General features: G+C 39.6%; 1 non-coding gene across 1 annotated transcript; it reads right to left on the bottom strand.

The window, feature by feature from the left end:
* Positions 1-24,172: 24,172 nt before the first annotated feature.
* Positions 24,173-24,253, bottom strand: TRNAS-AGA. Its single transcript has one exon. It is a non-coding gene; the product is annotated as a tRNA-Ser (tRNA).
* Between the last annotated feature and the right edge of the window lie 506 nt (positions 24,254-24,759).

The following is a 24,759-nucleotide window of genomic DNA, read 5'->3' as shown; positions in this document are numbered from 1 at the left end:
TCTTTTCTTATCTGACCAGTAATCTGAGACATGCAGTGTGTATGCCATTACATATCATTGGCCTTAAAATGTGTGTGGATATAAAGTGCTGACAGACCTGAATCTACACCATAAAAAGGCAACCAAGCTAGGGAAACTGAAGATGAGTAGACTTGTTTAGTTGGAGAACAAACGGAAGAGACTATTACTTTTGGATATATATGCACAGAGGATTACATAATATGAGAAGGTGTGCTTGCATTTTGTCAGCTATATGCTGCATATGCTGAAATCTAATTCAAAAAAATCTGTTTAATAGTGTTTTCTCTCTTTCTCTCTGTCTCGCTATAAATACATATATTGATTAGCAATGGCTTTTACACTTTTATCTGTATGCATTATTTAGAAGTGTACTGATGGCATGAGCATGTTTGTCAGGGCATTTCTCAGGTATATATGATTGGCAATACCTTAACATAGAATGTTCTGTGTTAAATCTGTAGACATGTTTCAGGGACAGTTCATTTGATAACACTTTTAGCATTTCAAAGATGGCTTGTTAGCAAAATGTGTCATTTGGCAGTTGTTTTCAGGGATAGGTAGCAAAGTTGCATTTCTGTTATGGCACAAACAAGGATATGTGGCTATTGTTACTCTCCTTTTTTTCATCCATGCTGTTGTTCATATGTCAAATCTATAGACTGTTTTATGTTGCTGCAGTGGGTTATACTGAAATGCTACATGTTCTGTTTTATCTGGGAACATTTATTTTGTATTTATGTGATACTTATGTGTATTATCCTTCTGTTGTCTTTTAGAACACCTAGGACTATGCCACCCAAGCATACCTCTCAACCTCTTAGAGCAAGAAATCTGGACAAAGCCATAAGTAAAAGTGGGGCAAAGTCCCAAAAATAGTGACAATTTTAAATATTGCTCTTGCAAACTTAGAAAGTTGTTAGAATAACAGGGTTTGCACTAGCATGAATTTTCTGAAGGGTGCAAAATGTGAAACTCAAATATCTGTCATTATTTACTAACTTCTGTCTTCAATGATTTACCACTAATTTTCCAGAAAACCACAATTTTATGAATAACGGACTAAAAATATGAGGCAAAAATCTGTACATTTAAAAACAATCTGTACAGTTGAGAGGTATGCACCCAAGTGTCTAACTCCTCAAAACACCCTTCACTGACTTTGAGAATCAGGTCATTGTTGTAGCTTTTAGGAAACATGGTATCTTCCTGCTTGAGAGGGTACTTGGAGATATGTAAGGCAGAATGCAAATTTGGCAGTAGATCATAGCAGACATTAATGCAGTAGGTGGCCACAGCAGGACATGTGACCAGGTGCACCATAGGGCCACAGACATGATCTCATCTGCACAGAAAAGAGCAGTTGCAGTTGCTCATGATCAGATGGGTATCAGGGGGCTGCTACAGAGCCACAACTAACAGCAAATGAAGAGTACCTGTCTACTGTCAGGAATCCAGACAGCTCTCAGGAAAGAGCAGAACAGCATGTCCTTGACATTGGTCCTACTATTTCAGGGACAGCATGCATGCCCCAGGAGGAGCTTCAGGTAGGCTTTTGTATCTCAATTGTTAAATACTGTTGTATAGTAAAAAAGAAATAAAAATCAGTACATCAGTTCTGTTTCACAAGAAGTTTTTGAGGGGGAGAAAGTGATAAAGATTTCTACAGTTAAAAACACATTCTGATTGATTGCACATGAGATTCGGTTGGACTTGTCATGCAAGTTCTTGTTGAAAGTATAGTTAATGGACATATAAATGGGGTAAAAGTATTACCAGGTGTTACTGTTAATTGTGATGATTTTGTCTTTACCATTTGCTTAACTTCTTCCAGGAGCATCCAGCATACAGAACATACCATTATATGCATGGTAAGCCAAACATTTTTATGTCAGTACTGATGAGCAATTCAAAGAAATATTTTAGTGTGTGCTGTTGATGTCAGGACTGTTATGTGTATTTCTGTACTGTCTAATAGTGACATCACTGCAATTTTGTTAGCATATACTGGAATATAGTAGTGTAGGTATTAATTGCCCCTGGGATTCAGGTTACTGGCTAAAGTTCTTGCCACCCCAATAGTGCCTTTATTAGGCACAGTTCAAAGGACAAAACCACCACCATAACAGATACAAGCATGCAAAATCCGAAGGTAATGCTAGTCAATGTTAGAAGTCTAAACCTCAAAATGCACTCTCTCGAGGCACTCGTAAAAATGGAGAACATCGATATCAGTGCAGTAACTGAGACCTGGTTCAAGGCTCCAGAGAGCACCCCTGCGATACCAGACTACAACTCTTACCACACTTTTTGGCCACCAAACCAAGATCAAAACACTAAAGGTGGAGGAGTGTCCATATTCACCAAGGATATTCAACTAACACTAGTTAAGACTGCAATCTAAACTGCTGCTTGCTACAGATCCTCCACCATGCCCCAAGATTCTCACTACACCTTCCTAAATATACTGGAAAATATTAAGATACAATCAAGCACCCTAGTACTGGGTGATTTCAACTACCCTGCCATTAACTGGGAAAACTACTCGGGTACCAACACCTTTTCCCAGTGGTTCTTGGAATTCATAAATTCCAACACCCAGGATCAACTAATCCATTGCCCCACAAGGGGCTCCAATATCCTAGACCTGGTCATTACCAACATGGGGGATAGATGCTCCACACCAGTGGTCACCCCCTCATTGGTCAGCTCTAACCATAAGCTAATCACCCTTGACATCCACATCCCACCCCCACCCCCCAGTAAGGAAACCTCTGTAAAAAGCTTCTCCAAAGCCAACTTCATGCTACTCAAGTCAGAAGTGACAAACTTCATGACACACATGCAGATGGGAGCTGAAAGTTCGACTACTGAATCCTACACTAAGGCACTGTATGAGCACATCCACTCGTGCATGAATCGTGCCATCCCAAATAGATCCAAGATGCTCTCCTCCAAAAAAGGAAGCCAATCTGGTGGTCCCCTGCCATAAACAAACTATACAACAGAAAAAAGAAACTGCAGCAGAAAAGAAGAAGATCCCAGGATACAAAAAACTCCCTTACCAGCCTCAGTAAGAAGCTGAGATTCCTCATAAAATCCTCAAAAGCTAGTTACAAAAATAAAATTGCCAAAGATTCCAAAGACAACAACAAGGCATTCTATAATTATGTCAAGAATCTAAATGGTAATGCTCAGATCTGCTCTGAGCGACAACAGAATGGCATTAAATATACTGATCCCAAGGATATTGCCAACATCTTGGCAGATCTTTCTAGTGCCAACTTCATCCCCCTCTTACCCCTTAAAGGGCTCATCTCAATACCAAAAGATTGTTAAATTCTGGTAATCATGGCCACACAGGTAAAAACCACACTCTCCAAAGCTAAGAATACAGCATCCATGGGACAAGATGACATCCCGGGCTGTGTACTACATGAACTTCAAAATGAAATGGCACCTCACCTAAGTGTCATGTTTAATCATAGCCTCACCTCAGGCTTCATGCCCACTGAGTGGCACACAGCTACATTTATCCCACTCCACAAGGGGGAATCCACCTTGGATAAAGGGAACTACCGTTCCATCAGTCTGACGAGCTTGATCTGCAAGGGCATGGAACGCATTATCATGGAACTTATAAACAAAGACATTGGCATCCTTCAAACACTGGACCCCACCCAGTTTGGGAAGGGCTGATCTTGTCTCCTGAACCTGATTAACTTCTTCAAATCCATCTCCAGAGCTGTGGACAAGGGTAAGGCAGTCTACACTGCCTATCTGGACCTTGCCAAGGCCTTCAACACCACCCGCCACTCTGGAATCATAGATAAACTTACTAAGTTGTGCATAAATCCCTACATCACTTGATGGGTTGCCAACTGGCTTGCAGACAGAACCCAGACTGTAAAAGTAGCCGACTCCAAATCCAGCTTCAGGCAAGTGACAAGTGGAGTACCTCAGGGTTCAGTCCTGGGACCGCTCTTGTTTGGCATCTACTTCTCTGAAATACAGGCCAACACTAAGGGGTTCTAGCTAACAAAGTTCGCAGATGACTGTAAACTGGGAGCCATTATTGAATCCCGAAATGATGTGGATATTCTACAAAAGGGACTTACACAAACAGATGCTTGGTGCCAGAGACATGGGCTCAAGCTTAATGCCAAGAAATGTATAGTTATCCCCTTTGGGAAAAAACATGTACCCATGAATTACCACATAGGTGGCAGTACACTAAACACTGAAAGTGTGATGAGAGACTTGGGGACACAGGTGGACAGTGGTCTCACCTTCGATAACCACATTGCCACAACAGTCAGGAAATCCTTCTATGTGGCACACCTCATCACTAAGGGTTTTTCATCCAGAAAAAAGGAGGTCATTGTCCCACTGTACTCATCCCTCATTAGACCCATTATAGAGTACAACACCCTGTTTGGTATGTACCTCTCAAGACATCTGCAACAGCTGGAAAGGCTGCAGAAATTCCTCACTAAAAGAATCACAGGCCTAAAGCAGATGCTGTATGCTGACCATCTAAAAAAACTCCAGCTATACTCTGTGGCATATTGTCTACTCAGAGGCGATCTCTGCTTAACATACAAGGCCATGTCAAACCCTGAGGTGTTGTACATGCTCCACTTAAAGAAATCCCAATCCCTCAGAGCCACACGCTCCAGAGATCTAAACCTTGTCATCACAATGAACAAAACATGCTGGAGGAATAGGTTCCTGACCCAGAGACTCCCCATGCTCTGAAATAGACTGCCCATATATGTCAAGCAGAGTGCCTCCTTAACCCTCTTCAAAAGGAACCTTGGCGATTGGATGGTAGATAGGAAATTCACCCCGGGGATCATGTCAGTTGCCCTGCTAAACAGGGGTCCAGGGAAGTAAATATTGTGGGAAGAAATATCCAGGGAATTGTTATGGCTAGGCTTATGTAGGCTCTAGGGCTGATAGCCTAGTACCAACCTATGAACCTATGAATTGTTCCTGTGTTTCTTGCTTATTATCACAGGTGACCCTGACAGTGGAAGTGCGGGACTTCTACCACCTGATGTCAGAGTATCAGCAGACTCTGATGATGATGCTGGCCAAACATAGGCACAATCAGGAGTGCAGAGGTTGAATCTGACATTTAGGTTGACATACAGCCATCCCCTGAAATTCTATTGATACAGCCAGTAGGCCTATGGCAACGCATTCCAGTGAGCCCTCAGATATTGGGCAGGTAGAGGGCAAGACAATTTATCAGGAAAGTGTGGTTACTGCAGCTTCAGTGCCTGTTAACTCTGGCCATAGCCAAAGTGTGAGTGAGGTGCAATGCAGGAGGGTTGTTAAGGGTGCTCAGAGAAGGCCTGTTGTCCATCCTGCACTTGAACCAGGTGTCTCTTTCAATGTCACTCAATATATATTTAGGGCCATCTTGAAGGCACAGGTACCTTTCCATAGGTCCCATAGGGCTGTAAATCTGGCATAGGCTGACATGCTTGACTGCCTCCAACATGTTGTCAATTCAATGGATTAGATCAATGACACATTGGAATGAGCAGTGTTTGTGTGGGAATGTCTGCTGGGAGGGAGATGGCATCCCTGTGGATGCAGGTCAGCCACATCATCTGCTGTCGTCAAACTTGGCCGTGCCTGATCACCCACCCATAGTGGCAGTTCTTCCACTGCTCCATCAGTGCGTGAGGTGTTCACACTCAGACATGGCAGGTCATGGGGTCATGGTCCTGAGCACCCTTGTGAGGGGAGCTTATCCAGCAGACATCAGTCACATTCTGGTAGGAGCAGTACATCTGACCATGGGTGTGGATGTGCCAGTGCAATTCCTAGCAGAGCCAGTTCTCATGGTTGGGTACAACAATGATGAACTGCCGTCTCTACCATGCATGGCTCATACCTGTCTGACATACCAAGGTGTACAGCTAGCACAGAGCTTGGCTGTTTTCATGCAGATACTCACGCACCTATTTCACTTGGGGACCCATACAGACACACACAACAGTTGTGGCATAAAAGTCATTTTGTCTCACTAGCAATTTGTTGCTTTATCCAAATGCCAGCCTGCTTCTCTTTCTTACTCATACACACACATTCGCCAACCTTTTGTGTCAGCCTAGGCTTCCTGTCTCCCCACACAACACCCTGTGCAAGTGATGATAACTGTGTCATATTCCTGTTTTGTATCTCTTGGATTTAGGGATACATAAGCTTTGTGTTTGATGCTCAGAGTGCATAGCTAACTTAGTGCTTAGTACATCTGCATTTGCGACTTATATTGTTCTTTGAAAGTTACACAGTTGATAGCATCAACATTTTTTCCATCTTTATTGTTAATAATCTTGTGAGGGTTGTGAAGTCTGAATCTGCAATGTGTATCACTACTTTCTAACTTTCTCTTTAATAATTTTACAGGTACAAACATATCGTGATAAACTGAGTGCATGCTGTGACCATCACTACTTTTGAGAGGTATGACTATGTGAATCTTTCATTCCTGAAGCTTACTACTTAATAATGGACACATATAAGTCAAATAAGTCTTTGCTTTTACATGTTAAGTTCATTTCTGTACAAACTTCCCACCTTTTACTTGCTTAGACTACCAAGTAACAACATATACAAGGATATGCCAGTCATTCATATTATTACACAATACATTACAGATTCAACACTTTCCTTGTAAATCCACCATTTGCAACAGTTTTACTTCAGAGTTGACTCTGTCTGATGCAAGCAGTACACAGCCAATATATGGGAAGGTAAAGGTTGTGACAGTTGCCTGGCATCAATGTTACTATATGTATGTGTGTAGGAGGAAGGTTTTAGGTCCTTAGGTAGTGAATGAGTGTGCGATGCATTGTCTTTTAGCCAATGCAAGGATATATTAAGCATGCCTACATCTACCTACACCCACAGCAGCTGCTGCTTCCTCCACTGACTCTTCACCTGTGTTTGGCTGTGGTAACCTTGGCTTTGGTGGTGGAACACATGCTTTTTCCCCTTGTTGAGCCTATTGAAGCTGTTTTCTCAGGATATTGTGTAGCATGGCACATACTGTGAGTATTTCAGTACATATCCATGGATCTGTACTGCAGGGCTCCACCAGATGTATCTAGGCACCATAACCACAACTTCATTAGCTCAAATACATGCTCTACAATATTTCTGATTTGAGCCTGTGCCTCATTATGGAGTTCTTCAGCAGGTGTGTGCATTTCTGATGGGTGTCATCATCCATGGATCTGTACTGCAGGGCTCTACCAGATGTATCTAGGCACCGGAACCACAGCTTCATTAGCTCAAACACATGCTCTATGATATTTCTGATTTGAGCCTGTGCCTCATTATGGAGTTCTTCCACAGGTGTGTGTGCATTTCTGATGGGTGTCATCAGTTACGATTCCAATGCATAACCTGCATCCCCCAGTAAATGACCTTGTGGGATATGCCCCTAGTGAACATCTGATACATTTGGGAGGTGTGCCAAATATGTGAATCATGGTAACTGCCTGGTTTGCCAGCACACATGTTCAAGATGATTCCCTTGGCATTACGCATGGCTTGGCAGTTAACAGAGTGGAAACCATTTCTATTAATGTAGATCCTTCCCTGTTCCCTGGGTGGTGCCTTAATGTCTACATGTGTGCAATCTATGGCACCTTGTACTTCAGGGTAGTGTGCTACAGGGTAGATGCATACTTCTTACCCTATCCTCAGGAGTAGGGAGAAAATATATGTGGTCATTAGAATGTTGGAGCATATCATTCAAGAACTGATGGAAGATCCTGGATGCTGATGCCTGTGACATCCCCAGCATATCTCTATTGGTCTCTGAAAGGTACCTGTAGCTAGGATTCTAAGTGCTACACATACCTTCAGTTTCCCCTTGGTTTGCCCTGGCTCTGAGTTAAAGATGACAGAAGTTGCAGAGTTCTTGTAGTGTGTCTCTATCCACCCTGTTGTGCTCTACAATTTCCACATCATGTAGATTTTGAAAGTTACCCAGGGTCTGAAAACACTTCTTCTTGGTCTTGGTCTATTAGCAGCAGCAGCAACATAGACTTCAGCCTGCTGCACATACAAATGAATTAAAGCTACAGCAGCCCCTAGCATTGTTTCTGTGTAGACTCCTTTCCATTGCTTATTCCTATAGGTTTTGGAATTTGCAGGAAAAACCAGCACTGAGCCTACATGGTTGCTTTATAGCTTGTTGAATAGCTTCTCCATCTTGAATTGACTTATTAGCACACAGTTCAGCTGCTTATGCTTTAATTTGCATGCCACAGTGTTTACCTTGTTTGCAAGGCTGTGCATGACTCTACACACAGTGTAGAGCCACTAACTGAATCCAAAACTCTGTGTTACCATGCACATGGTAGAAATGGACTGTGTAGGCTTTATTGAATCTGGCAGATTTTCTTATTTACATTAACAGGAAACATTGTTAGGGTTTTATAGTGCATTTTTTCTTTCTATATAACCTTATGATGGACTTATTCTACCATGTAGGAAATGAATTGTTAATATTTTCCAAATAAACAGAATCATTAACATAGCTATCTATTAGTTTTTCCAAGGTAGAGTAAAAGTATTGATTCTCTGAGTGATTTAACAGATAAGATCAGTCTGTGTTTGAAATTTGAGTAAAAAGTTTATAATAATTTGTTTGATATATAGTATAAGTTTTACCATTAAATGATCTGTGTATATTTTGTTCCAGGTGACATAATTATAATTATGGTCAGGACAACCCAGGGGACATGTCACTCTTAAATTGGGTTCCTATTATGTAATTAAAGTTTTACAACTTCGAACACCATATGGTCGAATCCATATGTTTGAAGTTGTAAAACTTCGAATACTTAAAAAAAAATTAAAAAAGAAAAAACTTACCTGACTGTTTTAAGCAGGGGGGAAGCCTCCCTGCACCCCCCATGAGGGGGGCTGCACCACCCACATTCCCCACTCTTTAAATATATCAACTCTGAGATCACATTACAGTGTAGTAAAGGGAAATCTTCCCTTTCCGCACTGTACTGCATTATAGTGTGGTCTCGGAGTTGGTATATTTAAAGAGCTGGGGGGTGGGGGGGGAATGCAGGGGGGCTTGCCTCCCTGCTTAAAACAGTCAGGTAAGTTTTTTCTTTTTTCATTTTTTTTAACATTTTAGAAGTTTTACAACTTTGAACATATGGGTTTGACCATATGGTGTTTGAAGTTGTAAAACTTTGACAACGTAATAGGAACCCCTTAAATCCTGCATTAGTTGAAATCAGATCTAAAATATTATTACCTTGCATATTACTAGTAACCAATTGTGTTAGTCCATAAAAAGATATAATATTAAATTGTTTCTCAAAACGTGAGTTAGTTGACATGGAGTTACACTTTATCCCAGGGTAAAGTCACCCAAATGTAAAATAATTTTCTTATTCTTAAAGCAATTTCTTAAATTTATCAAGTAACCTCCAGTACACTATATTGCACATACTTGAAGTATGATAGCTTAAAATTATGAAAATGCAATTATTATAATTAGGGTCCAATATTTTCTTAATTGTTTCATAAAGCATTATGATTTTTACAGGACAGGAATGCAACCTTTTATGGCCCCATAAAGTCATACCTCCATCACTAAAATTTACTGTTGAACATTCATATTTGATGAAGTCTTTCAAATTATAATAAAGATGAGTTCCCTTATTCAGTGATAGCAATACTCTGAAAACTATCTTTAGCTATAAGGCCTGATTGTTTGTCAAACGTGTTATTCAGGCTTCTTGCATTGCAAAGTAAAGATTTTAAAGTTCTATCAAATTCTCTGCCACTTTTATCTGATTTAATAATTCATAATATAAAAAACAATAGATCATTTCCATAATTTTACTTGCCAGGTATGTGGTACTATACAGATTAAGATGTAACCCATCTCTAACAAACATTCTCCAGTCATAAATACATTTTTCCCAGTAAGTAATAAGCTTGATGTTGTAGACAAGTATTAAATGTCTTAGCCAATTGTTAAAGTTATATGCCTTAATTTATTTTATTTTATTTTACATTTGTTGACCGGGATAGTCCAACTAGATACATGTCCATTTTCAATAGAGGCCCGGGGAGAAAAGCTCCACTATAAATTTAAGGCAAGGCAATACAAGTAATAAATAAGTAGTCAGTCCACAAGACTGATATTATGATTTTGCTAAGGATATATTCCACATTTAAACTTTCTAGATACTGTTATCAAATCTGGGATATCACGTTTCTTATGGTTAAGAGAGGTGTGTCTCAGATCATTAGTTCCGGCATAAAGAACAAGTATATCATATCAAAAGATTTCTGACAACAGTCTTGGTAGGAGACTAGGTATATCAATCAGTCAGTCTCAAGCCTGGGAGGGCTGATATTTTGTGGGTGTTCATATCCAAACCACAGAGAGTATCCAGACACTGGTTTTAGAACTGAATCTCCCAAAATTAAAAATGAATTGCCTGTATAACATATTAGATAAGGTAAACTAACTAAGAGTGACTGAATAATCCTGTGTAACCACTTTCTTCCTTTTTGTAACATGAACATCAGAAATACACAAATCATTGATGCTGCCATCTAAGAACTTGCTACAAGCTGATGCAGTATTTCTGTCACTAAATGTTGATCGGGCCTCTATTCCAGCTTCATTAGGAGTGGAATTGATAACTTCTTTACTAGTGGATAACATTTGGCGATTAAGGTCAGAGAACAATATATTAATACTACTATTTTGATTGAGAACAAATTTAGTAAACTAGAAGGTAAAGATACTGGTATCATTATTATTATTAACAAAAGTAAAATTATCCTGAATAGCAGCAAGGGTGCACATCAAGGAAACAACTATAGCCTTTCTGTTTAAGCTAAACTGATTGTATTCCAAGTTGCTATTAAATAAATACAAATGATCTTGGGCAACATCAAAATGCAAGATGAAGTCAGTTTATCATTACTTGCAACTTGTTTGTTTATACTAGTTTCATCTTTATCCATCAAATTACTAATAGTTCTGTCACAGTCTTCTGAGTTGAACTCCTCTGTGGGTAAATCACTATATATAGTGACTGCGAGGAACATGTTTTGCACTTCTTTTTATTAGTTTGTACCTGAGGCTTTTTTTTTTTCTTTTTCTAGGCTCTTCATTTTCTTGTGTAAAAATGTGAAGTATTAAGTAGTTGTTCTTCCTTTCTTCATCCATTTACCCATGCCGACAAATCTATCACAAACCTTCTGCTTACCCCACAGTAGTTTGCCCATTGACATAATGCCTGTATGCCTTAATATAGCAATATGGTTTGGACTGTCAAATGTTTGTAATATCAAATGTGTGTAATGCCAGCAAAACTGATCGCAGAGTCATTCAATCAACTCTACTGACATCAATGTGTGGGAGGTTGTTGAACAGCAGGGAATGAGGACTTGCCCTTTTCCTGCTGCTGTGTGATCTTGGAGTTGGTATATATAATTTGCAGGGGGTGTGGGGGGCACATTAGTGTATTTATTTTTTTTTTGTGTGTCTTAACATTCAATCTTTTTGGATTGCTGTTTTACAGGTTGATGTTTAGGTACTTTGATATTGTAAATTATTTCCAACAATATCTATATAGATATCTATATAGATATCTATCTGCATGGTCCCTATCAGTTGATCAAGTTTTCAGAAACTTGAACTCCATATGGTCAAGAACATATGATCAAGTTTTTGAAAACTCAAAGCTATTGAATGGAAATATTGTGGTACAGCAAGGATCAGGAAATTTACCCTTTTCCTCACTGTAGTGTGATCTTGGAATTGGTATATATAATTTGCATGGGGTGTGGTAGGGGCAAGGGGCCTTCCCTCCTGCAAAAATGTAAAAAAGGTAATTTTTTTGTGTTTTTTTTTTTTCTTTTTGATGTTTGAGTTTTCAGAAACTCGATCATATAGTCTCTTCAATATTTTTTCAAGTATTTTTCTGATCACCTGACATAGACCCTTATCTGCATACATATATATATATATATATATATATATATATATATATATATATATATATATATATATATAGGAGAAAGTCGACTTTCATATGGCTGAGACCATATGATCGACTTTTGAAAAGCTGACCATGGGGAACCGCTATCTCTGTACAGTTTAGAATGGGAAAATGTCCTCTTCCGCACTGTAGTGGGATCTCAGAGTTGGTATATTTAAGTTACTGGGGGTGTGGGGGGCTTGCTCCCCTGCTAACAGTTGAAAGGTAAGGATTTGCTGTGTGTTATGTGTTAATTTTACATGGTCAGCTTTTTGAAATCGATCATATGGTCTCAGCCATATGAAAGTCAGCTTTCTGAAGAGTCGACCATGTAAAGTAGACCCATATATATATATATATATATATATATATATATATATATATATATATATATAGATATATATACATACATATAATTACTTTTCACCATAATGCCAGCCCATTACACTGATCACAAATGGTTGAAATGCATTCAATAAAACAAAAAAAAAAACAATGTTTTCTATGGGGGGCATGCTCTCCTTACACCTCATACCCCTGATAATTATAGATATACCAACTCCCAGACTGCAAAACAATGAGGATAGAGTAAAATCCTACTCCCCATTGTGTAGCAATCCCCCAAAAGTAGATGCCAGCATCCTATAATGAACCAGCATTCTGGTATTTTGATAAAAATTGCCAGCTTGAAAAACATTTGATGTCATGAATTAATGAATGTATGACAAAATACTTTGAACCAATATATAGATATGTAGATGTGCAATGATAGATAGATAGATAGATAGATAGATAGATAGATAGATAGATAGATAAAACCTGAGGAAGTTCTACTATTTATGCTATATCTGTCCTTACACTCAGAGAACATACTCAGCTACTCCACCTGTCTAGTATAGAGTAATAATATAGTGCAACAAAGCTACCTAATTCTTTCCCCTAGTCACCCTCAAAACATATGGAATACTATAATCCCTAAATATATATTTCTTCTTTTACCACAGGTAGCCCCCTCTTCCTCTTTCTCTGTCAGTTATTTGACTGCTAATATCTGAGAATTGAAGCATAGTCTCTTCTCCCTGAGACAATTATTTCTGATACAATATTTTGAAACAGCATCATTAAGGCTTCTTTTTTAACAGTGACTAAACATCTGCTTTCAACCATCAGTTCCCACTAATTCAAGTCAACCACTATATTTTCTCAGCACTTTTTGTAGTTATGAGTTTGAATATAAACATGAAGCATTTGAAGTAAATGAAAGGCACAACATTAAATCATTAAATCATCACAACATGCCATTTTTTTCGAAATACTCACTTTGAAACAAATCCAGGATACCCTTTTCTAAGGTGAAGTCATCTAAAAGGCTAAAGTGTTTTTCAATATAATCATCATCATTTACAGACCACATGAAAAAAGCACTGATGTACCAGATGATACAGAGGCTCACACACTTAATGCCTATTTAATAAAATCAGCAGTACTGATATGAATTAATCATGGCAGTACAGTCTAATAAAATGCTGGGACTCATTTATTGTTTTGGGAATAGAATACCTTCAGAACTCGACTGTATGCTGAAGAGATGTTTCTAAACAAATATAGGAATTAGAGGTGCACTGAAAGGAAAAGCATTTCTCATTAGATGCTCTGACTGCAGCTGCTCTCTCATAGATCTACGGATCAGATTAAATAACCAACAGAAAGATGATGAAAAACTGAATAGATCTTTAAAGCAATGGTGAATTAATAGACATGAATACTGCTGTAATAAGGGTTCTGCTAGGAATAACATTTTTATCTGCAGAGAAGTATTTTGCAAATGATTGTATCATGAATGGCAGCCATCCAGTTTCTATAACTAGCAATGTAATATGACTCATGTTTGCAAAATACACTTAGCAATCAAGATGTTCATTGTTGCAGTATTCTGCTCTTTTGCATGCTCAGCATGTTATTTTAAGAACAGACCATTGATTATGTAATTTAAGTTGAAAACAACTTTCTTTTTGTAAATAAATTGTATCTTCAAGAAACACTGATACTTAATGAAGCAATGTTATGTCATGTTATTTTTTAATCAAAATTTGTGTGGATGCTTTTGCTATGTGTATGCGTGTGTGTGTTTGTGTGCATGTGTGTGTGTGTGCGTGTGCGAGTGTGCGTGTGTGTGTGTGTGTGTGTGTGTGTGTGTGTGTGTGTGCGTGTGTGTGTGTGTGTGTGTGTGTGTGTGTGTGTGTGTGTGTGTGTGTGTGTGTGTGTGTGTGTGTATGTGTCTCTTCCAGAATGCCTCCCCTTTTTGCCCCTAACCATCTTGGCATTCCCCTCACTACTAAATTATTTAACCAAAAGATTGGAATTTACAAAATTGAGACTATCTCTAGCTTTCTGGACAATGTCATAAGAAACTCCAAAGAAGTAAACAAACATATGTCTAAAAAGACTGGAGACAATATCTTTAATAAACGCTCATTATAGCACCATGTGAATTAAAAATATGATGATAAAAATGCCACCTTCCACAGCTCAACAAAATTTAGAAATTCTTAGTGAACAAGAATAACTGAAAGGCATGAAAAAAAACAAACAACTAATGACAAAAAGTTATACTATAGCTCTGCTCAGCTTAACAGCAAATCCAATCCTCAAAATTTTTGGTCAACTCTCAACAAAATCCTCAATCCTGGAAAGCTCTCTAATCCCTCCTGATACCCTAACTCTTCCTCTCAGGAAACAGTTACCCTCCTGAATAAACACTTTATCTCTTCCATCCAAAATCTGGTAACCTCTAAGCCAAACTCTACTTTGACACCCACCTCTCCAAGTCCTACTAACACAACTTTGATTTCTTTTGAGCCAGTTCCCATTACTTACATCAAATCTCTACTACTCAAGCTAAAACCTTGCTCTCCTTCCACTGACAATCTATCTCCTACATTCCTCAAACTTGCTGCTGACTCAATTGCCTATCCTATATCTATACTAATTAATCGATCTATTCTGGAATCAACTGTCCCCACCCTTTGGAAATCTTTCTTCACTATCCCTCTTCATAAAGGTGGAAACTCCACTGACCCCTCAAACTACTGACCCATTGCCATTCTGTCCCCCTCTCCAAGATATTAGAAAAATGTATTCACTCCAGCTTCTCAATCACCTCCTCACACACCACTTACTTACCCCTACCCAACATGGATTTCGTCCTCACCACAGCACCACCACTGCCCTCCTCTCCTTCACTCATATCATTGCAATTGCAGAGGCCCTAGACAACAATAAACGCATTTCCTGTCTCTTCCTAGATCTCTCCAAAGCCTTCAATACTGTCTCTCATCCTCTATTACTATCCAAACTCACAAATCTCCACCTATTCCCCTCCGCACTTGCCTGGTTTAATAGTTACCTATCTGGCAGGGAACAATCTGTCAAATGGCTCTCATCCTCCTCACCTTTCCTTCCCATCGCCACTGGTGTTCCCCAAGGCTCCATCTTGGGACCCCTTTTGTTTAACATCTTCACCAATGATCTTTACACCTCATGCAAAGAATCCTCCCTTATTCAGTATGCCGATGACTCCACACTTATATCCATCTCAAATAACATTCCTGAACTACACTCCCTGACCCAACAGGCCCTACTATCCACTGAACAATGGCTCTCTCACAACCTATTGATCCTAAATCCCAAAAAGACCAAACTCCTACTTTTCCTTCCCGTTCTCTTTCTCATCACAAAACCTCCTTTTTATTACATCTTCTAACAATACATATATCCAACCTGACACCCACACAAAACTCCTAGGGGTCATTATCGATGACGAACTCAAGTTCAACCTACACATACTCCAATGTATAAAAAAAAAAAACCCCAGAAACTAGGTCTGCTATATCGGAACAAAAAATTCCTAACCCCTGAATCTAGACTTACCCTGGGCCAGGCACTCCTCCTCCCCTCCCTCTTATACACCACCCCAGTTCTTACCAATATCCAGGCCTCCACTCTAAACAAACTGAAACAGACTTACCATAAAATAGCCAGATTCATTACTAACTCCCCATACAACTCACACCACTGCATTTCTTTAAACTCTCTTCAATGGCTTGAACTTCCCCAGTTTCTGCTATCTTATCAATTTCATATGTTACACTCTATTCTTTATAAACCCTCCTTCTGTCCATCTATATCTTTCTTAGTCTCCATCTACATCCCATCCCAGACCCTCCATACTTCTAACCAACAATTACTTGATATCTACCACCCAAAAAGGTCAGTAGGCAAACTACTCTACAAACACTCCATTGCCCATGCTTGGAACAAACTTCCCCTTGACTTACATTCAATCTCTCACACCTCACACTTTAAAAATGAACTAAAAACTTATTTTCTCAAATCCAGAATCTGCCCTTGCCATGACCCTACCTAGTCTTCCTTCCCTTTATGTACCATCAAAAGGTACCTTATTACACCTCTCTCGCCAATGTGTCTACTATGAATTTGCACAATTTTATACAAATAAAAAATGTTAATTGTTGACCTATTGAACTATACCAGTGTAAAATTGTTACTTAGCTTCTTTTTAATGCAACTTTAACTTTATGCAAGTATCCCAACATATGTGAATCGTTTTGCTACAACTGCTATTATATCAATATTGTTTAAAATTGTACTTGTTTTAAAATGTATTACTGGAGCTTTTCTACACGGGTCTCCACTGAAAATGGGCCACAAGCCCAGTTGGACAAACCCGGATAACAAATGTCAATAAATAAATAAATAAATAAATGAACAACTGTGATACAATACAGAAACAAACATTATTTCTTTGTATATTATGCACTTGTAAATGGTGACTTAGCATGCAAAGCCAGGTCTGATTGGAGTCTATTTGAAAAATCCTATTTAGAACATTTGACAAGTGGATATAATACAAAATCCTAGCATTAACTATCAAAAATACAAAAAGGAGGGTTTCTAAGAAGCAAAAACATTAATACTTACAAGGTTTCGGCCAATTACTTTTTGGTATGTTTAAGTCTAAATAAAAGGAGTCTACACAGAAAAAATGTTAGTGGCTGCTGCTGCTTTAATTCATTGGTATGTGCTACTGGCTGGAACCAGTGCTACTGCTGCTGTAAATAGGCCTAGGCCAAGAAGGAAAAAAGTTTTTAGGCCCCATTTTACTTTTCACAACCTACATGAATTGGAAATTGAGTGCTACAGGGTGGACAGGGACAGACTACAAGAACTCTGCAACCTCTGCCATCCTCAACTCAAAGGCAGGGCCAGCCGAGGGAACTACATCCCAGTCGAGGCAAAGGCATGTGTAGCAGATAGAATTTTAGCTACAGGTACCTTTCAGAGACCAACAGGGGATATGCTGAAGGTGTCACAGGCATAGATACATCTGGGGGAGCCCTGCAGTATAATCCATGGGCATGTACAGAAATATTCATAGTATGTGCCATGCCACACAACATCATCCTGAGGAAGCAACTTCAGTAGGATCAGCAAGGGGAAGGGGCACACATCCCACCACCAATGCCAAGGTCACCCACAGACATAGGCAGATGAGGGGTCAAAGGAGGAACCACCAGCTGTTGTAAGTGTAAGCAGATATAGGCATGTTCAGTATGCCCTTGCATTGTCTAAGACACAATACATAGCACACTCACTCACCACCTAGGGCCTTAAGGCTGTCATCCTATGCACATACATATAGTAATATTGATGCTTGCATCAGACAGAGTCAGCCCTGAACTAAAACCATGTCGACTGTTGCATTTACAAGATAAATCTTGAACCTGGGGTATATTCTGCAATAATTTGAATTAGTGGTATATCCTTATATTTCATGAATTGTTACTGTAAGTAAGTAACATTACAGAAATTATCTTAACATGTGACAACAGAAACTTATGTGACTTGTATGTATCCATTAAGTAGTAGGCCTCAGGCATCAAAGATTCACAAAGTCATACCTTGCAAAAGTACTGATGATCACTCCATGCCTTCAGTTTAGCACCATACATTTGTACTGGAAAATCATTAAAGAAAGAAGTTAGAAGGTAGTGATACAGATTGCAGTTTCTGACTTCACAGCCCTTACAAGAACATTCACAATAAAGCTGAGAAATGTTGATGTTATCAACTGTCTAACTTTCCAAGACCTATATAAGTCAAAGGTAAAATTACAAGTTCAACACCACCAATGCAGATATAATAAATACTAAATCAGCTATGCACTCTGAGCACCAGACACAAAAATTATGTATCCCTGAATCCAACAGACAGAAAACAGGGCTACAACACAGTTGTCATCACTTGTACAGGGTGTTGTGTGGTGGGGGGTGCAGGCTGCCTAGGCTGACACAAAAGGTCAGTGAGTACATGTGAGTAAGAAGAGAACCAGTCAGACATTTGAATAAACCAACAAATGGCCAGTGAGACAAAATGAGCTTTAAACTGCACGGCTGATAAATGTAACTATTTTGTGTGTGTCTTTAGGGGTCACCCAGGTGAAATTGGTGTGTGAGTGTCTGCATGAACACAGCCAAGCTCTGTGCTGACTCTACATCTTGGTATGTCGGACAGGTGTTAGCTGTGTATGGTGGGGGTGGCAGTTCATCATTGTTGTCCCTGAGCATGAGAACTGACTCTACCAGGAGTTGCACTGCCACTGCCACGCCCACTGTCAGATGCACTGCTGCTACCTGAATGTGACTGATGTCTGACTGATGAGTTCCCTACACAGGGATGCCCAGGGCCATAACCTCATTGCCTTCCATATCTGGGTTCAGGTAGCACACTCACTGATGGAGCAGTGGAAGTACTGCCACTATTGGAGTGTGATCAGGAATGGCCACATTGGCTAACAGCAGATGATGGCTGACCTATGCCCACAAGTATGCTGTTGCCCTCTCAGCAGATGTTCCCTCACAGACAATGCTTGTTCCATGAAAGGCACCCTCATTCTGATGTGTCATTCATCCGATCCATTGAATAGTCAACATGGTGGAGGCAGTCATGCATATCAGCCTGTGCCACATCCACAACCCTGAGCATTTGTCTGGAGCACCCATGGGAACATGCCTGTGCCTTTATGACAGCCTTAAGCATATGTTGAGTGGTATGGGAAGAGATACCTGGACCAGGTGGAGGAGGGACAGCAGGCCTCCTCTGAGCACCCCTATCAACCCTCCTGCATGGTACCTTGCTCACACTTGGGCTATGGACAGACTCAACAGGCAGTGAAACCACAGTAACCACACTTCCCTGATCAATGGCCTCCCCCTCCCCCTGTCCAATATCTGTGGAGTCACTGAAATGGATAGGCATAGGCTTACTGGCTGTGTCTAATGGAATTGCAGGGGATGGCTGTTTGTCAACCTCAGTATCAGATTCACCCTCTGCACCCCCCAACTGTGCCTCACTTTGGCCACCATCATCATCAGAGTCTGCTGATAAACTGACATCAGGTGGCAGAGGACCTACACTTCCACTGTCATCATCACCTGTGATAAAAAGCAACAAACACAAGAAAAAAATAATGTATACACTAGTCACTGAAAAATGTCTTACTATCAACCAAATCATGCTTAACCCCAAAAAGACAAAACTTCTACTCTTCTCTACTCTTCCTCCCAAAATCCCTCTCCCACATCAAATTCTCACTCACCATCTCTTCCCTTAAAAACACTACTATCAAAGCTAAAACCTACACTAAGCTCCTTGGAGCAATCATAGATGACCATCTTAAATTTGACTTTCAAGTACTTCACTGTATCAAGAAAACCCACCAAAAGCTTGGCTACTGTATAGAAACAAAAGGTTCCTCACACAAGACTCCAGAATCTCACTTCCCAAGCATAACTTCTTCAAAACCTCTTCTCCGTTCTCATATCTTAGCAAACTTACTGTCTTCACAACTTTCCAAACTTAAAACCACCTACAACAAACTTGCCAGCTTTGCTGCTAATCTACCTTTTAAATCTCACCACCGTCATGCTCCCAGGACACTCATCTGGTTGGAGTTTCCTCACCATCTCTTGCTTACTCAGCTACTCATCATCCAGTCTATCCTGAACAAGCCTTCCTCTGGCCCTAACATATCCTCATTTGTTTCCAAATATACCTCCCCTCAACCCCTCAGAAGCTCAGATCAATGTCTCTTATAGATTCACAAACCCAAAAACATCTACTGGCCAGAATCTCTGCAGCTATTTTCCACTCCACCATAGATCAAGCTTCCAATGACCCTCAGAAATATTATCCAGGCCCATAAATTCAAGAAACCTCCCCAAAACGACCTAAATTGTCCCTGGACCTGTCACTGTAATCATCCAACTTGAACCCCATCCCTTCTTTTTCTCCATTCCTCCCTTTCCTCCACTCCCTCCTATTCTTCTAATTATCTTATAGAAAGTAACCTCCTTTTATGACATGACAGTCTCTTACTACTGTCCATGATCATTATCTTCTTAATACAGGTAACCTGGTACCTGCATCCTATTTTCAGTATGGCTTTTATAATAAATATCTACACTTAATGTAACTAAAAGATAAACTGCCTTTCTGTTATCACCAGTTTTTATACTTACTACATTGTATTAATGTCTCTGTAGCTGTTTTCTTTTACTGGTACTGAAATGGCTGTTGCTAAATTATTTTATTTTACTTTAGTTATACAATATTTGCTTATTTGTACTGTGGACCTTTTCTCCTCGGGCCTCCGCTGAAAAAGGGCAATACCTCAGTCGGACTATCTTGGTCAATAAATGTCAAATACGTAAATAAATTAATAAAACCTAGTCCAATATATGCTAACAAACTAACAGTGGTGCCACTATAACAGACAGTATAGCAATATACACAACAGGGCCGACAGCAACAGCACACCCTAAAATATTTCTTTAAATTGCTCAGCAGTACTGACATAAAATGTTTGGCTTAACATCTGCAGGTGAGTTTCTCCTCTGCAATCCAGATGGTCCTAGAATAAGTTATGAAAAAGGTAAGGGCAACATCATCACAATTAACAGTAATGCAGGTGGTAATACTTTTACCCCTTTATATGTTCATTAACTATACTTTCAAGAAGAAGGTGGCTGACAACTCCAGCTTAAGCTAATAACTGTAGCAAACTTCAATCCCCCCAAAAGTCTTCATGTGACACAGAGGTAGCATATTAATTTCAATTGTTTTGCTATACAACAGTGTTCAACTGTTGAGATACCAAAGCCTACCTGGAAGCTCCTCCTGGGATGTGCTGGCTGTCCCTAAAGCTGTTGCACCGACACCCAGGACATGTTGTACTGGACTTTCCTGGGAGCTGTCTAGATCCCTGATATTGGCCAGGAACTCCTGATTTGGTGTTAGTAGTGGCTTCATAGTAGGCTCTATCTAGTAACCATCTGGTCACAGCCCATTTCAGCTGCTCCCTCTGTGCAGATGTGATCATTTTAGTGGCTCAGTGATGTACCTACTCATATGCCCTGCTGGCATGGTCACCCACAGCATTCACATCATCCACAATCTGGTGCCAAATTTGCATTTTGCATGCCACATCTTCACATCCCCTTTCAAGCAGGAAGGCAACATGTTGCCTAAAAGCATCCACTATGACCTGATTTTCATTATAAGTGAAGGGAGGTCTTTGAGAATTGACATGCCTGGGTGGCATACTCCTAAGTGTCCTAAAAGACAACAGAAAGATACTATACATAAGCATCACATAACTACAAAATAACTATTCCCAGATAAAACAGAAAAGGTATCCACTTACTATTACCCATGGGAGAAACATAAAAATACTCTAGAGATGTGATGGACAAACAACAGGCATGATGCAAAAAAGGAGTGCAACAATAGCAACATATCCTTGTTTGTGCCACAACAGTAACTCAGACTTGCTGCCCCCCAAAAGAACAGACAATTGACACATTTTGCTAACAAACCATCTTTGAAATGCTAAAAGTGAAATCAAATGAACTGTCCCTGAAACACTGAAATATTTCTGCATATTTATCATACAGCATTCCATTTTCAATAACTGACATTCATGTATACCTGTGAAACAGCTTGACAAACATGCCCATAGCACCATACACTTCTAACTAATACATACAGATAAAAGTGTAAAAGCCTTTGCTCAGATTTTTCTTAAATATATTCTAGCATATGCAGTATGTAGCTGACAAAATGCAAGCATACAATCTGAAGTTCAGTGATCCTCTTTGTAGATATATCCCAAAGAAATAGCATATGTTCAGTTCTCTCCACATAAACAAGTCTCCTCACCATCAGTTTGCCTAGCTACATGGTTGCTTTTTTATACGGTGCAGATTCACGGCTGTTAGCATGGTGAAGATGCAAATGAGGTGTTAACTGATAAGACCTGCTGAATCCAAAATATTTGGATCAGTGTAGGAGATGTAAACATGCTGCAGACATTCCCTCACTGTTTGCTTTTAATGAATTGCAACTGTGAAAGATTACTGGTTGGGAGAAGGAAAGCACAACTGCAATGCACGCTGCCTTACATCCAGTGTTAGATGTAACGTTGGAAATGTAAGTAAGCAGCACACAATTCATAGGCTGTGTACATTAATATCCAACTGGCCCTTCATTTGTTGGCAACTGCAACTGCAGATATTATTATTTCCAGTTAATATCATCATACACTTTATGGCCAATGAGATAGAATGACCAATGAGATAGAATGACATAAGGACTGCATTTCTCAGATTACTGGTCAGATAACTGAAGAATTACCAAGAAACACAAAGAGGAAGACAGACTTGTATATTTGCAAGCAATAACCATAACAGGTTGTGTCATCACTAAGTGCACAACATCCAAAAATAATAAATGTACCAATAACTGTTATATGGTTTCTTATTACTGCAGATGATGCTGCAGTTGGTTGTGTGCAGAATGATTTCAGTTCCTTGTTGCAAAGCTGTTTGTGTGGCAAAGAGGGATAAGGCACTCATCCTGTGTTCTGAAGGTTCATTGAAGTGACAGTTCAAATCCAGACCTATGTAGACATATCTCATGTGAACCATCATTTTTTTAGGGTGTATGTCATAGACTGAGTTTTCCTCATTTCAACTACTTGCCTTTTTTTTTTTATTATTATTTATTTTTTTTTTTGGTGGGCAGTGTTTGAGCAATGCTATACTTAGAACAATTGTGGGAACAGAGGAAATGAATAGCAGGTTTGGCTGTGCTTATCTCATTTGCATAAAGCATGATGGCATGCAAACTGGACAACTGGACCACCCAGGAAGCAGACATGACCCAGACAGCCACAAATAAAGACCAGATGCATTCAAATAATTGTGTTGGGCAGCACACAAACCCACTAAATGGCATTGGGCAGCATTACTTGGTGGTTCCCCAGCAGCTGTAGCTATCAAATACCAGCAGACAGGATCCAGACAGACAAAAATAGAAACAGGATACATTCAGTTAATTCTGTTGGACACTGTGCAAACCCGCTAAGCAGTGTTGAGCAGTGGTTAACACAGAGACCTTATGAAAGATTAGCAAATCAGGGGATGTAATGTAACTAGTCCTATGGCAGCAGGTATAAGTGTAGGGCTGGAGTATAGGTGATCCTGGGTTCTAGTACAGGGTGTACAACCTTTTTTTTTATAACAATTGAGACATTGCAGTTTATAGTAATGAATTGACACAAGAGCAGGTGTCATTTCAACTGTTTTGTGGCAACAGGTGTAAGTGTAGGACTGCCATATACATGGTCCTGGGTTCTAATATAGGATATGCTATGCATTTTTACTGTTGTTCCACTTCCCATTATATTCACTCTCAGTTATAACACTTTAGATAGTGGAGCTGATATTAATTATATGTATGCGGGATGGCATACAATTGTGTTATTTATTTATTTATTTATTTATTTATTTAGTTATTTATGTATCATCAGATTTATTATCAGATGTATGACTTGAGGGTACTGTGTACTATATTGCTGTAAGTATAATTCTGCTGTCTGGAGTTACATGTCCTTCACATTTACCTAAGACACATACACAACTGCCTGTATATCCAATAACCTTGTCAGGTCACACACTTGTAATCAACAGGATTCAAACCTGTGCGGGAAAGCCCAGTGGATTTCTAGTCCATCTCCTTAACCACTCAGCCATGATTGCAACACCCATAAGTTTATAAATTAGTTCCAGGCTAACTGCTCTTGTTGGCCATTCCAAACCCAGCCAAATACACCATTTGAGAATCAAACCCTACACCTTGTGCTAACAAGGTGAACACTTTAACCACTATGCCATCCACCTACCCTTATATGTGTAACAGCTCATACTATCACCTGCATTTATGTATGATGCCTGAATATCTTCTGTGTCAAAGTTGGAAAATCAATGTTGTGAAAATAAATATTTTGTGCCTTATACCTAGGTTTAAATCGCACAGTGTAAAAATCCATTTTCTCACTCCTCACTGCTTGACACTGCTGCTCTCCATGCACCATCACACATATGTGTAACACTGTTGTACACACTCCAGTAAATGTGATAACTGGAACTGGCAGGAAAGCATCAGTCTTCATTGCTGTAGCCCCACTGTTAGACATAGCAGGCATTAGGGGGAAGATGCCAGGTTTTGGGTACAGAGGTGGGGTGTTCAGAAGTCCAGGATATTT

This window comes from Protopterus annectens, chromosome 2.part1, assembly GCF_019279795.1.
Source record: "Protopterus annectens isolate FY-2018-M chromosome 2.part1, PAN1.0, whole genome shotgun sequence".
Classification (NCBI taxonomy): Eukaryota; Metazoa; Chordata; order Ceratodontiformes; family Protopteridae; genus Protopterus; species Protopterus annectens.
Note: the sequence above shows the minus strand (reverse complement) of the source record. Positions and strands in the feature narration are given on the sequence as shown.